The following is a 13,718-nucleotide window of genomic DNA, read 5'->3' on the forward strand; positions in this document are numbered from 1 at the left end:
TCTTTCATGGCGTATTGGTTGAGTCTGATACCAAGGCAACACAGAAGGAATGAATGTTGAATTGGGACTGAAAGTTGTCTGTTTTCAATAACAAGCACTATCTCTAGAGGGAAGGATCCAACTTTATACACGTGTAGGAGGCTGACAAGTTTCAACAAAACAAATGCAGAGGCAAAGAAATCATTGTGAGCTCTGAGCATCGGGGAGAAAAAAAAAAAGCAGAGATAAGAAGCTGGGCTGGAGAATATTCACCGATTTGTCTTTAAAAGAAATAATTGTACAGCAGCTTCCATCCCCTTTTGCCGATTAAAAAGGGTGGGCAGTGTTCATTAGCGGCATCAGACGTTGGGTTTAATTGCTGTAATTTGTAAGAAGGGAACTGCCACCTAGTGGCAGGGACCGGCTGCAGGAGCTCGGCTTGGGAGAGGCGGCGAGGACGTGTCGCATCGCCAGCCGTCCCCACAAATTTGCTAAATACTCCAGACTAATACATGCTATTAATTCTTTACCAAGTGCCAATGGGAATCATGGCACCAGGCAAACACAGGGGGCCTCCTGGTCTAATTTAGATGGGACAATAGGGCCCGGAGAACCCAAGATGGATATCCCCAGTGCAGATGCATTCCTTTTAATTCTGTTTGGTTTACCAAATAGGAATTCCTCTAGGAAACCTCAACAAAGAAGTGGATTAATGAGAACCCTAGCAGAGAGTGTTTGCTGTATAAGCAATTCCAAGCCTAAGTAAAGCAAGGGGCAAAGTCTGATCAGCGTTCAGTACCAAACTCAAATAAATTCTGACAGAAGTGGGTGAAAAATGCACCAGCTGCAGGTCAGCAAGAAACGCTAACAACTCGCAAACACTGGCCTGCCTATTTTCATTAAAAAGCAAACAAAGAGCAAAACAAACACTTATTTTTCCCCTGCCTTTTATTGTTCTGTGGAGTTTGTTTTGACACTTGTCCTCCTTCAGCTACTCTGTCCCCTGGTTTCTTCCGTTTTCATGGCAGCTTGCTGCTCTTCAACCCCCAATACCTCTGCCTGGCCACAGGCGAGACAGACTGCTCCTACCATCAGGCAACCTCATCCCTCAGGGCGCCTTCACCTTGCTGCTGTCACTCTCTGTCTCTGCTGTCCCCATGGCTCCTCAAATACCCTGGCGCATGAATTTGCTTTTCTAGGAAGAAGCAGAAAGACCCTCCTGCCCCGAGCTGCTTACAGATGCTCCCCTGCAGGGTGTCGGGGGAAATCTCTCTCCTCTTGGGCTGCCCTGGGTCTGCAGTGCTAAAGGCTTGCTTAATGCAAGAGAGGGAGGTTGCTGTACTTCAAAGTGCTTTGTTGTAACAGCTTGGTCATGGTTGGCGTGCAGCAGCTACATCCAAAGGACCAGCCAGCTTTTGCTTCACCATGAGTTATCGCTTCCATGCGGTGGGATTTCCTCTAACTTACCTGCTTGGTATTGCTTTGCTTTCCTGATAGGCCCTACACAGTTTGGGACTTTGGAATAGTTGATGGGAACTAGCCAGAAGACAGTCTGCAAGAAGCAAACTCCCCCAAAACTATGATCTCTCCTACCATCCCATGACCAGCATGGCCACTGGGGTGGCTGACACCACCTTCAAATGGTCAGCTGTTTGATCCACTGCACACAAAAAAAGTGCGATATCCTGCAATGCTGGTAATAGGCAAGACGCAGAAGCTATGAAACTGGATAACGTTACTATTGGTTTCAGCACAAACACCTAAAACCACGGCTTCCCTTATCACTTGTGCATCTGAACCAGGGGGAGAAAAAAAATTAGAAAGAAGATGATCAAACAGCTGCTTCTTAAGTGGCTTTTCTTGAAATATTCTGTGCAACGATGTAGATTGAGGCCAAAGACAAGAAAAAGAAACGCATCCCCTCCTAATCTGAGCAGACCCGGACCACCTCTCGTCCTTCGAAATCAAATACCGGGCTAGGGAGTTCATCTATATGTATTGCACCACAGGCCCCCTCATTTCTTGGTTCCCATGATTTTTACTGGTGGCCGGACCAGCAGGAAGGACCAGCAGGAAGGACCAGCACGTATTACAGAACATGCGTATGGCAGCAGATTTTGGAGAGTCTCAAGGGAGCTTGTGCCCCTAGTGTGAGAGCTCCTTATCTGCTCCGGAGCATGTCACCGACCCCGTTTGCAAACTCACCACCCACAAGAGATAGCACAAGCTGCTATCTAAGCACTTTGGGCATGGAAATGTCAACTGCTGGGGCTATTGTGCTGAAGGCATGTGCTCAGCCAGGTGTCCTGTTCAAAATAGAAAAGAGGACCCCTCCGCTGCACTCCAGTGGCAGGCTAACAGCAGTTTTAGGGCCGTTGGCGTTACTATGGAAAAGTCTCACTGAGTTTATGGTACTTTTGTCTAATTTTTTACTAAAAAGGGCATTTTTTTACCTCCTATCTCCAAGAACACTAAAGTTGTTCCCATTCTACCTCATCCTGGGAGACCCCACTCACCACGACAGAGGAAACCTTTCTCTGAATACCTGGGTACCAGAAACACTTCTTTTTTTTATCTCTCCTTCTGCAGCTAGAGGATAATAGTGGCATGTGTCTTCAGGAGGTGGCTGTTGGTAACAGAGTGGCAAAAATCGGTGAGCAATCCTTGGTTATGACTGAGCCCTGCTGACGCTTGCTCATAACGGAGACCTGGGTGAGGCTTCTTGGGCAGAGTGCCCCGATTTGGTCCGCAGGGGCACTTTAGCAGCATTGCCTGAAGCCTGACTTTCTGAGCGCGCCTGGGGAGGTGTCTTCGTTTGCTGTACCTGCCTGCCACGGCTGTTGGAGGAGGCGCGAGCTGCGGACCATGGGGCTGCTGCTCGTGGTGTACGCCACAAATGGAGTCCCACTTACTGACAGTTCCAGGCTTCCCAAAACACTGAGCCCGTCTTCCTCTCAAACAATGAGATTGCTTTACAAATCACATTTTTTTCTGTCTTTGATTATTTTTATTTGCGCATTGGGTCTTCAGGGCAAAGTTGCTTCCTCTTTCCAAACTTTTCCCTGCTACCACTGCAATTCATGTTCTGTGTTAAAGGGAAACGAGCTTCCTGAGTACTACATCTCCTGCTTTGACGCCTTTGGAAAAAAAAATAAAAAGGCATTAAAAGTCACAAAGTGGGGTATTTTTCATCAGAGAGGGACTCCCCCGGCAGCGAAAGGACGGGAGGCTGTGCTGAGGGTCAGCAGTGGTGGGACCCTCAGCAGGCGGAGCAGAGAAGCCATCACAGCAGGAGCCAAGACCACGTGCAGTCCTGCCTGCTCCTCAGCACCCAGGGGAGATGGTTCTCCAGCGGAAGGACTGAGTATTTCTCTCTGCTTTTATACCCCTCTTTCCCCACTGAGCCAAAAACAATCGCTTCCTACATATGCCGTGAGAAGATTTTGGCAGGGGAAATGTTTGCACCTACCCTAAGAATCTTACAAATTGTGCCAGACTTATTTGCCCCTTGCCCTTTCAATTTATTTCTTTATTTTAAATGAAGGTATCACAGATATTATCCTCACCATGTCTGAGAGCCAGCCAGAAGATGTAGGATGCCAGGAACAGGCCTGGCTCAGCTCTTTCAACCCACTTACACTCTCTTTTTCTCAAGGTGTGCTGTGACTCTTCTTGTAGACATGGATCTTTTCATCTCTCCTTTCCTGCTGACAGCTACCAAAATTTTTATCTCTTGATTTTGATTTGCAAAAAGGAGTCCCCAGGGAAGAAAAGTAGAGATTTTCCGGCATGATGAAGAACAAGGAGAAATCCTGCAGTGTCCCTTTCCTCCTCTTTTTAGGGCCTTCCTGCTCTATTTAATTTCTTTGCCCCACTTCTCACACGGCAAAGGAGAAGAAACTGTTGACTGACACTTGTGGAGTCAGTGTGATCTTTTTAGTGACTTCAGTGGATTTTGGACTAATCACATTGCAAATGTTTGTTATTGCTTTAGCAAGGGATGAGAAAGCCCAGGAAAAAGAGATCAGTTAAGAAAATCTCTCTTAATCCATTTCAAGAGCTTGCTCTATCGGTGTGCAACCAGATCCAGCGAGTTTATTCTTTGCACAATGGTGGTACCTTCATATCACGAAAAGAAAGAAAAAAACCAAACAAACAAAAAAAAAACAAAAAAAAGAGAAGTTATGAAAGGCCCATTTCATTTGGTAACAGTAAGTGAACAAAACCACATTTCATTATTCAGGGTTACTTCTGCACTAAAGCTTGTGATGCAGCCACAGAGTTATCAAAACAAAAATAATGTGTGTCCAGGATGGAGTCTATCAGAGGAAGCCCAGGACAGTAGGGATTAGCACAACTCTTGACTATGGTTCAGGACGCCCCGTGCTGATAAGTTTCTTAGTTTCTTTTGCCCTTGCTGGCCTTGTCCTGCATTTGATCCTCATAGTCATCAGTGTTGAGAAGGACCTCGGCAATGTCCTGTCCACCCAAACAACTCCTCCACAAAATTACAAAGCAACTATTATTTACAGAGACCTGGCTGCATAAAGCAGATGCTTTTTGAGCTTGACTTGAAGACAGAACCTGATCCTTCGGCTTACACCAGGCAGAAGTAAACACCACCAGCTTTCTGACGCAGATTTTGGTGGGACTAGCAATGGAAGCACAAGTAAAAACATCCCCGCCTGGCCCCTTGTCCTTGGAGTCAGGGCAGAAACACTGAGGCAGAACAGAAGGCAGCATCAAGGAGAAAAACATACTGTTGTCTTTGCCATCGTCAAGTTCTGCTGAAAGACTCCGTGTCCTGGACCTCCTCCTGATAAGCTCTGTCCTGGAAGCTGACTATCTTAGTGTAGATAATGCCGTGTCTGCATCATTACGTTTAATGCAGAAATAATACCTAACCATCAATTGTGGTTTGTTCTGTTACCAAATGAAATACTCTATTCATAGTTTTTCATAGCTAAGTGCTCTCTCCTCCGCTGCAGAAATATGGAGTAAAAATAGGTGGAGAAGGGTTTTGCCACAAAAGAAACATTGACACAAGCCATCAAGTGTTTCATTTGAGAAAGCGGTTGTATACACTACAGTCACCGCTGCTGCTAAGGTTGACTCCTTTGAAGAGTTTTAATTTGGCTATAAAAACACATTTGACTTGAAGTGTAGGAAAGAGAAGGACTGGGAAAACTTTTCTTAAACACAGAATCTGAGAACTTGCAAAAGTCTATTGTTTCGAAAGATTTTGTGGTTTTCTGAAAACACACTGGGTTTTAGATAACTGAATCACAGCAGAATCAGGAAGCAGCCTACGTTTCTGTACCTTTAAGAAGAAAATTGGACCGATGGGCTAATTTTCAGTACAGCTGCCATGGCACAGCCCTCTGCAAGTAGATGGGAATGGGAAGTTAGACCTTCAGAGCTAGTAGCCAAGTGGAATAACTTTGCAAGGATCTTTGATTTGCCTGAACTGACCTTACTACTGCAGGCATCCAAATTACATGAATTATTTCCTTGACTTTTACATAAGGCTTTTCACACACAGAGGCTCGGGAGAAAAAAACATAGGAAAAGATGAAGAAAAGGTGACCATAAAGCTGCAGAAGATGGCTTGAGAGAACCTATGCCAGACAAATTAGTTTTTCCTTGATAGACTGTATTTCAGATTCACAATATTCTTTCAAGTGATGGGAAGATTTTTTTCCACAGATGTTCAGTTTGATATTTGCACATTGGCTGTAGCCACGGTCTAATTAATTTCAGATATTTCAAAACAATGGTTTCTCATAAAGAACCATTTAGGGTCTGTGTTTCACATTTAAAATGATAATCATTGTTGAATCAGTAATATAAAACCTGTGCTTAAAAAGTGTGTAATGAAAATAGTATTTTTCATCATTTCAGAACTACGATGTAGCTAGCAGGATTTTTTTCCCTTCAAAGATATTGCTTTAGGATTGAGACAAAGCCTAAACATTTTCCCTTTGTTGGGTTTTCTCACACAAATCTGAACATCTGAAAACAATGATTTGTCATGGGAGACATTTGGCAGCCCGAGCAAAGGTTTACTCTTTCTACTTTGCCTAAAATATTTACAAAGAAAAATATCTGACATTCACAGTAAATCAGACAATGTTTCAGGCCTCTGACATAACTCATGGAGGAAGTCTGCGTGGTCTCTCCAAGAGGAGAAAAGGAGATCCCGTTTCTGGACGTTTTTTTGGTTCAGTGCAGAAACCTCAACTCTCGAGGAAGAAGGGGAGAGTTAAATAAAGTGGGATGAAAGCACCTAGGGGGTGCAGAGGCCTGGTTTTCAGCTCCTCACTTTCCCCAGTCCTTCTCTCCATTCTTAAAAGCCCTGAGGGTCTCCGGAGTAAACCACCCTCCTTCCTCCAGGGTTTTCTTCTCCCGGGCTGGAGATGCCCGGGATGAGTTCCCCATTCCTCCCACCCCGGCCCCACGCTTCTGGCGGGCGGCAGGAGCGCACCCCGCCCGGGGAAGGGGGGCTCGGCGACCACCTTCGCTATCTCCGCCTGTGCCTTTGTCTCACCAGCACGAAGATCTCCCCCCTCTCCGTCCCCCCCCACCCCCCCGCCCAGAAATCTCCATCCCACCACGGATGCAAACGACCGCTTAAAGGGGAGGGCGGAGGGAAGGGGGGGTGGAACACACGGCTTCTTGTCTGCGTCCTCTCTTTGTCGCCTGTCTCGGTTTGTCCCGCCGGAAAGGTGATGGAGGGGAGCCGGGGGGCGGCGGGGCTCCCCCCGCCGCGGGGCTCCGCGCCTGCGGGGCCGAGAGGCTCCGCGGGGGCGGCGGGAGCGGCGCGCCGGGGGCGAGCGGGGCCGGGCGGCGGGAGCCCGGGGCCAGCGGGCGGGGGGGGGGAGAGGAGGAGGAGGAGGGAGGAAGAAGAGGAGGAGCGGGAGAGGGGGGAAAGGGGGTGGTTTCTCCATCCTCCGCTTTCTTCCCAGCTCCGTGAAGGAGCGGCTTTGTCGTCCGGTTCCCATCAGGGCTCCGGCATTTGGGGGGTGGGAGAAGAAAAGGGAGGGGGGGGAAAAGTCTTTTCTTTAAAAATAAGCTCTTTTCTTTCCCGTCGTGAAAAAAGGCATGCAAGCGAGCAGACCTGAGGATGGGTTAGCCCTGGGGTTTAACTCCTCCTTGCTTCTTGGTGGTGCCTGTAGGCAAAGAGAGCAGGGATCCCCTCCACCCCACCTCAAATTTCTGGTCATAACCAGTGTCTCCCCATCCCCAGGAAGCGTGGCCAGCACTTCAGCTGGACCCCCGGCACAGCGGGTGCCCCAGTGGGCACGGGCAGCTGCCACTTCCCCTCTTGGTGTTGTCCCACTTGCTCCCGGGGCAGACACAGCTGCCAGAAGGTGCTCATAGCCCAGTGCCACAGGCGAACAGACGTCCCCACATGGTAGGGACAAGCAGAGTCACCAACTCCCCTTACAGGAGTGGTTGTTCAATCTTCAGTGGCTGAGAGTCAAGAGGTGATGGAGGAGCAAGACTGGGGCTGCAGAAGTGGCTTCTGCTTTGTTAAGCCAAGGCAGGGGGCAGACTAAGAACAGATGAAGCTGGAAAGGTGGAGCAGATGGTGGAGGCTAGAAGGAACAGCTTAGCTACCTTCAGTTTGACCGTGATGCCTGATCATTTTTGAGTTTCCAATTTGTCCTGGAGGGTGGCCTGGAGAAGGGGAATGCCACAGGAAATGTCCTGCCCTCCTTTCCTGAGGCCTGGGATGGTGGCAGGAGTCCCACCACTTCATCCAGAAAAGGGAATGGGCCTCTGGGACTGGTGCAAAGGAGTGGATTTGTCTGAAGATATTCCCATCTTATGCATATGTCCTCAAAGGGATTCATCTGGAGCCAACAGGGGGGCTGAAATTGTATGGGGAGAGGGAATAGTGTCATAACCACGCATCTCACACAACCCCCTTCTGTCTGTGAGGGCTGAAGAGGCTTGTCTGAATCAATGTTGGAGAGATTCAATGTTAGTTTTCTCCTTTCATCATGACATTGTGCAGAGGAAGTGTGCACAGCCTCAGCAGTGAGGGTGGCCATCTGCACATGGCGAGGCAGGGAAGGCCAGGCTGGAAAAGAGCAGAGTCAACTCTGACAACCCCCTTCCCATAACTTAATATGAATTGCAATGCCTTTGTGTGAATTTGCATCAAAAAGCCTTAAAAATACACCTGCGACTATTTATATTGCCTGTCTGAAAGCACAGAGTTGCATTTCTGTCAACTGTTGCACAGCACAAGGTCTGAGGATTGAGAAGCCCGCAAATCCAATGTGGGGCGGTTCCAGTCTGTCGAGACGGGGCATTGCCCAGGAGGCACGTGTGCCATGTAGGGACTGACCCATGCAGGAGGAACTGGGGGGACTGGTGCCCACTGCGGGGATGGCAGTGGTAGGGAGGCTTCTGCACACTGTCTAGGTTCACATGGGAGAAGGGGATGAGCCTCTCTTCAGCGCCCTTGCTATGAGTAAGCAATTGTGGATTTACCTTATTTAAGGAGGAAAGATCAACAGGCTTTGGGAAGGGGAGATAAGGGTTTCACCCAGTGGTCCGGCTCTGTTCACACCCAGGCCACAGCTCACACAAACCTGATCTGGTTTAAGCCGCCAGGTCTCCATTTCCCCCTGCTTGGCTGTCATCTCTTCCACCTTCCGCTCCCTCCAGCTTGGCACCGAGGGCTGTCTTTGGAAATGAGGGCTTTGGGCTTGTCTCAAACCCGCTGTCAGGATAGCTCTGGGGACGGAGCAGCTGGAACAATAACAGCGAGAGGCACTGAAGGAAAACTCCTCCTGCCTCTTCCTAGCAGTCGTACCTGGGGCTGCCAAAAACGTGCCCAGAGTGGTGCGATCAGACACACCTATTTCTCCAGGCTTTTCTTTTCCGGCTCCGGATTTACACCTCCCTGGAGGAGGGGGGATTGTGGCACACGCTCCTCTGAGAGGGAGCACACCAGAGGCACTGGTCTTGCCAGTGTTTTTTGCCTTGTAAAGGGTGCCTTAAGCGTCTGCCATATACCAAGATAGGTACATTTTGGGAAAAGAGATGCCTGAGGAGCACAGCAGACCCGTTATTAATTGGTGAAACTCCCTTGTAAAAGGGTGGTTTACAGTTCTGCTTATGACTTCATCTCTGAGAGTTTTGGACAGCAAATGCAGAGTCTAATCTTTAAAAGAAAAAAAAAAGGGAAAAAAAAAAAGAAAAAAAGAAAAGTGGCTGGAGATGCGTAAAACTAGGGTGGAGAAGCTTGGCTCGGGAGGCTGCCGATGCGAGACTGCCTGTGAATTGGCACCGGCAGGGGAAGTTTGGAACAAGCACCAATATATTCTTTCATTGCAAACCTCCGCTGAGATTGGGGAGGCAAAAGGGAAAAAGGCATTTCGGTCCCAGTCTCTTTCCCCGTTTCAGCCGGGTTCGGGAGCCAGGGTGGAGGAGGTCTCTCCATTCTCTTCCCGGTTAATTGTTTAATTGGGGAACAATGCTCTCTTCCCACCCGCCTGCCCCTCTCCGGACGGCCGATGCCGGGCGAGCGGAGGGACCCGTCCCGGCTCCCCGGTACTTTGGGGCTGGGGTCCGCGGCGCCCCGAGGGCTCCTCGAGGGGGCGGCGGTGGGGACAGGGTTGTGGTGTGGGGGGGTGTCCCGCTCGGCGGAGGCAGGCGCTGGGGGCTCTCCTGCGCCCAGCAGCTGCGGGAGCTTTGGAAATTGCAAGGAGGCTCTTGCAGAGCTTGTGAACCCTCCTCTCCCCGAGCCAGCGCCCCTCCTCTGCAGCGCTGACGGTACAACGATATAATAATGATGGGTGGCTGAGGCTCGCATTTGAACTTGCAGGCGAGCTCCCGTTTGCCCACCAGTGGGTTGAGGCTCCGCAGCCCGCAGTCAGGTGCTCGCCGGCGGGGAGGGACGGGAGACCCAGCTCCGGGAGAAGGGGAGACCCCGGAACCGACGTCTCCTTCCAGCACTAACGAGGGGATTTACTCTTTCATGCGGCCACTGGGATCTCTGGACTAGCCTGGCCACCACGTTGTGATTTTTTGCAATCTCTGCAATACGCTACCTTTTAAGGTAACTATAACTCTTTTAACGCGGGGTGGGGTTTTTTTTGGTGTGTTTTTGGGGGTGCTTTTTTTTTTTTCTTTATATATGATTGAAACACCTAGTGTAAGATTTAAAACGATTGTTTTACCGCTGGTACCTGTAAGGACAAAGAGTTGAACTGTAAACCTTAAGCGGGGGAGAATAGCGATGATTAGTGAATTTAAACAACCTGGGGTAAGTTCAACGACACGCGGGGCGGGAGGAGAAGGGATGCTCGGGGACCCACAAAAATCCCCGGGTGCAAAGAGGAGAACAAAGAAAACTAAGAAATTGGAGACTTTGGGGTGAGAGCCCAGACAGAAGTCGTTGGAACTGGAGGTTTGAATGGCCGGGAAGGTAGAGCTGCACCTTGGTGTGCGGTGGGGCTCCGGAGGGAGAAGGGAAGAAGCTATTTCGTACGGGTGTTAAATACACAAAGCGCCCGTGTGGCAGGAGCGACAAGAATGGACATTTCCTTCGGCCACCAGGTTTTCTTGCGCTGAGAAGAGCGTGCGCTCAGTCTTCTCCGCTCTTGTGTGTCCCCACTCCTTTTTTTTTTTTTTTCTTTTTGATTTTTTTTTTCTTTTTCCTCTCTTCCCTTGCCCTGATGTTCCTGGAAAGCCGCTCGCAGGGCAGAGCGGGGCTGAGGTGCACAGACAGCATCTCTCCGGAGGAGACGGAGAGCGGGCGTCCTCCGAACCACATTTTCATTGCTGAAAGGGGGGCGGTGGGCGAGGAGGAGGATCACAAGGTCAGCGGAGCAAAACGCCCCCTTTTACACCCACGGCCAGCTTCTCGGGGCACGGGCACTGCCTTCCCCCTCCGCTCCTCGGGATTTCGCCTTTGTTGTACAAAGAAAAAGTGAGAGCATCGTGGAAGGAATTGAGGGAGTTTCGACGGCGGGAAAAAGCGGGTGGGTGTGTGAGCGCGGGGGGCGGCAGCGGGTCGGGACCCCCGCGGCAGGGGATGGGACCCCGCGGGCAGCCCCCAGGCGCCGTCCCCACACAAAGGGGCGACGGGGAGCGGGCGAGGGCCGGGGCCAGCCCTCATTGTCCCCCTTGTCACGTCCTTCCCGGCCACCCCTCTCTCCCTCCGGCTTTCGGGATTAAGCCCCGATGGCTTTTCTTTTATTTTCTTTTTTTTTTTTTTCCGACCCTTTTTTAAAGGCATGAGTGTTGAAACGTGTTGCTGAAACCTATCCCAGGGTGGAAGAGTGTAAATGTTGGGTGGGTTTGGGTGGGGTTTTATATGGATTTCTTTTTTTTTTTTTTTTTTTTTTTTTTTTTTTTTTCCCCCCCCCTGCATAAAAAGGCTGAGCGAAAAGGGAAGTTTCCTTCCCATAGCAGTGAGTGAGACTTGGCGGAACAAGAGGGTCGCAGCGCCCGGCGGGGGAGCCCGGCCGGTGGCGGCGATGGGCGCTGGCGGGGCGGACCCGGCCGCCCCCGGGACGCGCTGCCGGGGAGGGCAGGAGACGGGGTTCACCGGCTGCAGCGGGCCGGGTCCGCCGGCGGGAGGGGGTCCCGGGCCGGCGGAGCGGGGAGCGGCGGCCGGGTGCAGGTCCCGGTGCGGGTACGGGGGGTCCCGCCGCGGGCGGACGCGGCCGCTCTCGAGGAACGGGACGGGCCGGGCGAGGCGGTGGCGGCACCGCGGCGCCCCCTGGCGGCGAGCGGGCGGGACCGTCCCTTCTGCGGCCGCGGGTTTCCCGCCAGAGGGCTCCGGTTTCCCTCAGCTTCCGAGGGCTGAGAGGGGGGGAATAAAAATAAAAAATAAAAAGTCATTATTATAATAATAATAAATTTATTTATTTATTTATTTTTAAAAATTGTCTCCCCGGCGTTTCGGGCTGTTCCTGGCGCCCCCCCTGCCCCCCAGCCCTGTACCAACGCCCGGCGGGTGGCGGTTGACAGCGGGGCGGGCCCGGCGCGTTTCCCGCCTCCGGCCGGGCCCCCTCAGCGCCCCCCGGGCCGAGGACGTGAGGGGGGACCCGGGGGGCTCGGGGCCCGGCTGAGGGCGGACCAAGGCACCCGCGGCTTCCCCAGCGCCCGGCGGTGGAGGAGGCCACCAGACGCGCTGAGGGTACCCTCGTCCAGCCAACGCGCTGGTCCTTGTGCTGAGCCCCACCACGGCAGAGTCGCCATGAGCTGCGTCTTTACATCTCCCGCCATGGCTGCTCCCTTGCCCGTGCCGGTGGTGTGGGCGCTGGGGAGAGGTGGGTCAGAAGATGTCCACAGCTCTCCCGGGAAGCAGGCGAGGAGGCAGAGCCCTCCTGTGGGGTGATGCTGGACGGCGCACGTGAGCTCTGGGACCACGCTCCCCACCATAATTTTTCCGCCGCCTCTCCGTGAGGCCATCCAAGAGCCCAGAGCCGCTTCTGGCATAAATTAGCAGAGGCCTGGGAGGGATGTCCTTAAGCAGCAGCTTCTCGGCGGCGGCCAGAGCGAGGAGTGCCAGAACACGCTGTGCTCTGGTCACTTTTCCCGTCTGCGCCCCTGCCTGCGCCTGGGGCTGGAGGCTCCGTGGCGGGAGGAGTTTGCCCCCGCGGCTGCTGGAGGTGGTGAGGAAGGGATGATGCAGATGGCCCTAGGACCTTCTTGGAGGTCTGAAGAGGACCTTTGCAAGCGATAACGGGTTGAGGGGACGCCACCAATGAAACAGACGCAGGCCAAGTCTGCCATGTGTCAGCTCAGCGGGCTAATTAATCGCATGGCAGAGATGTGATGAAGCTGGCAAAGTTAATTAAGCAGCGCTTACGGTGAGGTTGATACATGTCAGCGATTAACAGTCAGATGGCATAAAAGGATGGCAAAAGCAAAAGAAAGCGCAGACTGTGCATTTGATGGAGGACGGCAGATGTGAAGGTTCTGGGCAGAGCTGGAAGGTAGCGAGAGGTGTGCTGCATCTGGGATCGGTCATTTCTAGCTTGCTGGGGTTTCACTGAAAAACTGCGTGTTTTACCCATTAGTAGGAGCAGGAGCCTCAATTCACTTCTTTAGTGCCAGGTTCTGTTCGGGTTCCCCCTTTGCTTTTTTTTTTTTTTTTTTTTAAATTTTATGTGAACCTGACTTTCGCTATGCAGGCAAGGAGAGTCAATGGGCAGAGGCTGCTTTTTACATGTTGAAGGAACATGTCCAGCTTTCACAATACATCTGTAAAGCACGTGCTGAATCAATCTCAGTGTGACCCGAGAAGTTACAGCCTTTACCGGCAGTGTCACCTCTCTGAAAGTAGCTAATTTCTCATTGTCCCAACTTCAGAGAAACTGGGAATAGCTTTTGGATGGTAGATTTTAGTCTGTTCCACATCAGGGCAGCTTCACTGTCTTTCTTAACCTGGAGTTTAAAACAGAAAGAGAGACATGGTGTTCTCACATCTGGTTAAATTAAAATAGCATTGGTGTGAGATCAAGCTTACATTGTAAACTAAACACGAGCTGGAATTTGATCAGAACTTATTGCTCCTACGAGTTTTTGCTGTGGTAAGGGAAGGTAGCAGTGCCTGCAAAAATAGGAGCCCTGCTTTCTCCCCACAGAGAGAACCTCTGCTGCTAGTTTCTAAAGATGTGAAGTTTGTCAAGGACTTGGCATCTTTCGGTTAAAAGGCGTGCTTAGGGTTGCATCCAGTTTAAAAATGTAGCGCAAATTACTACTGTAGA

The 13,718-nt window shown here is 51.2% G+C and overlaps 1 protein-coding gene across 2 annotated transcripts in view; it reads left to right on the plus strand.

Moving 5' to 3' along the window:
* The first annotated feature begins 9,764 nt into the window (after window positions 1-9,764).
* VCAN (versican) overlaps window positions 9,765-13,718 on the plus strand; it is a 115,239-nt gene continuing 111,285 nt past the window's right edge. For both annotated transcript variants that reach the window (XM_074569795.1, XM_074569796.1), the window contains exon 1: window positions 9,765-10,054. The gene's annotated coding sequence lies outside the window, so the exon portion shown is untranslated. The remainder of the gene's footprint in view (window positions 10,055-13,718) is intronic.

Source organism: Larus michahellis, chromosome Z, assembly GCF_964199755.1.
Source record: "Larus michahellis chromosome Z, bLarMic1.1, whole genome shotgun sequence".
Lineage (NCBI taxonomy): Eukaryota > Metazoa > Chordata > Aves > Charadriiformes > Laridae > Larus > Larus michahellis.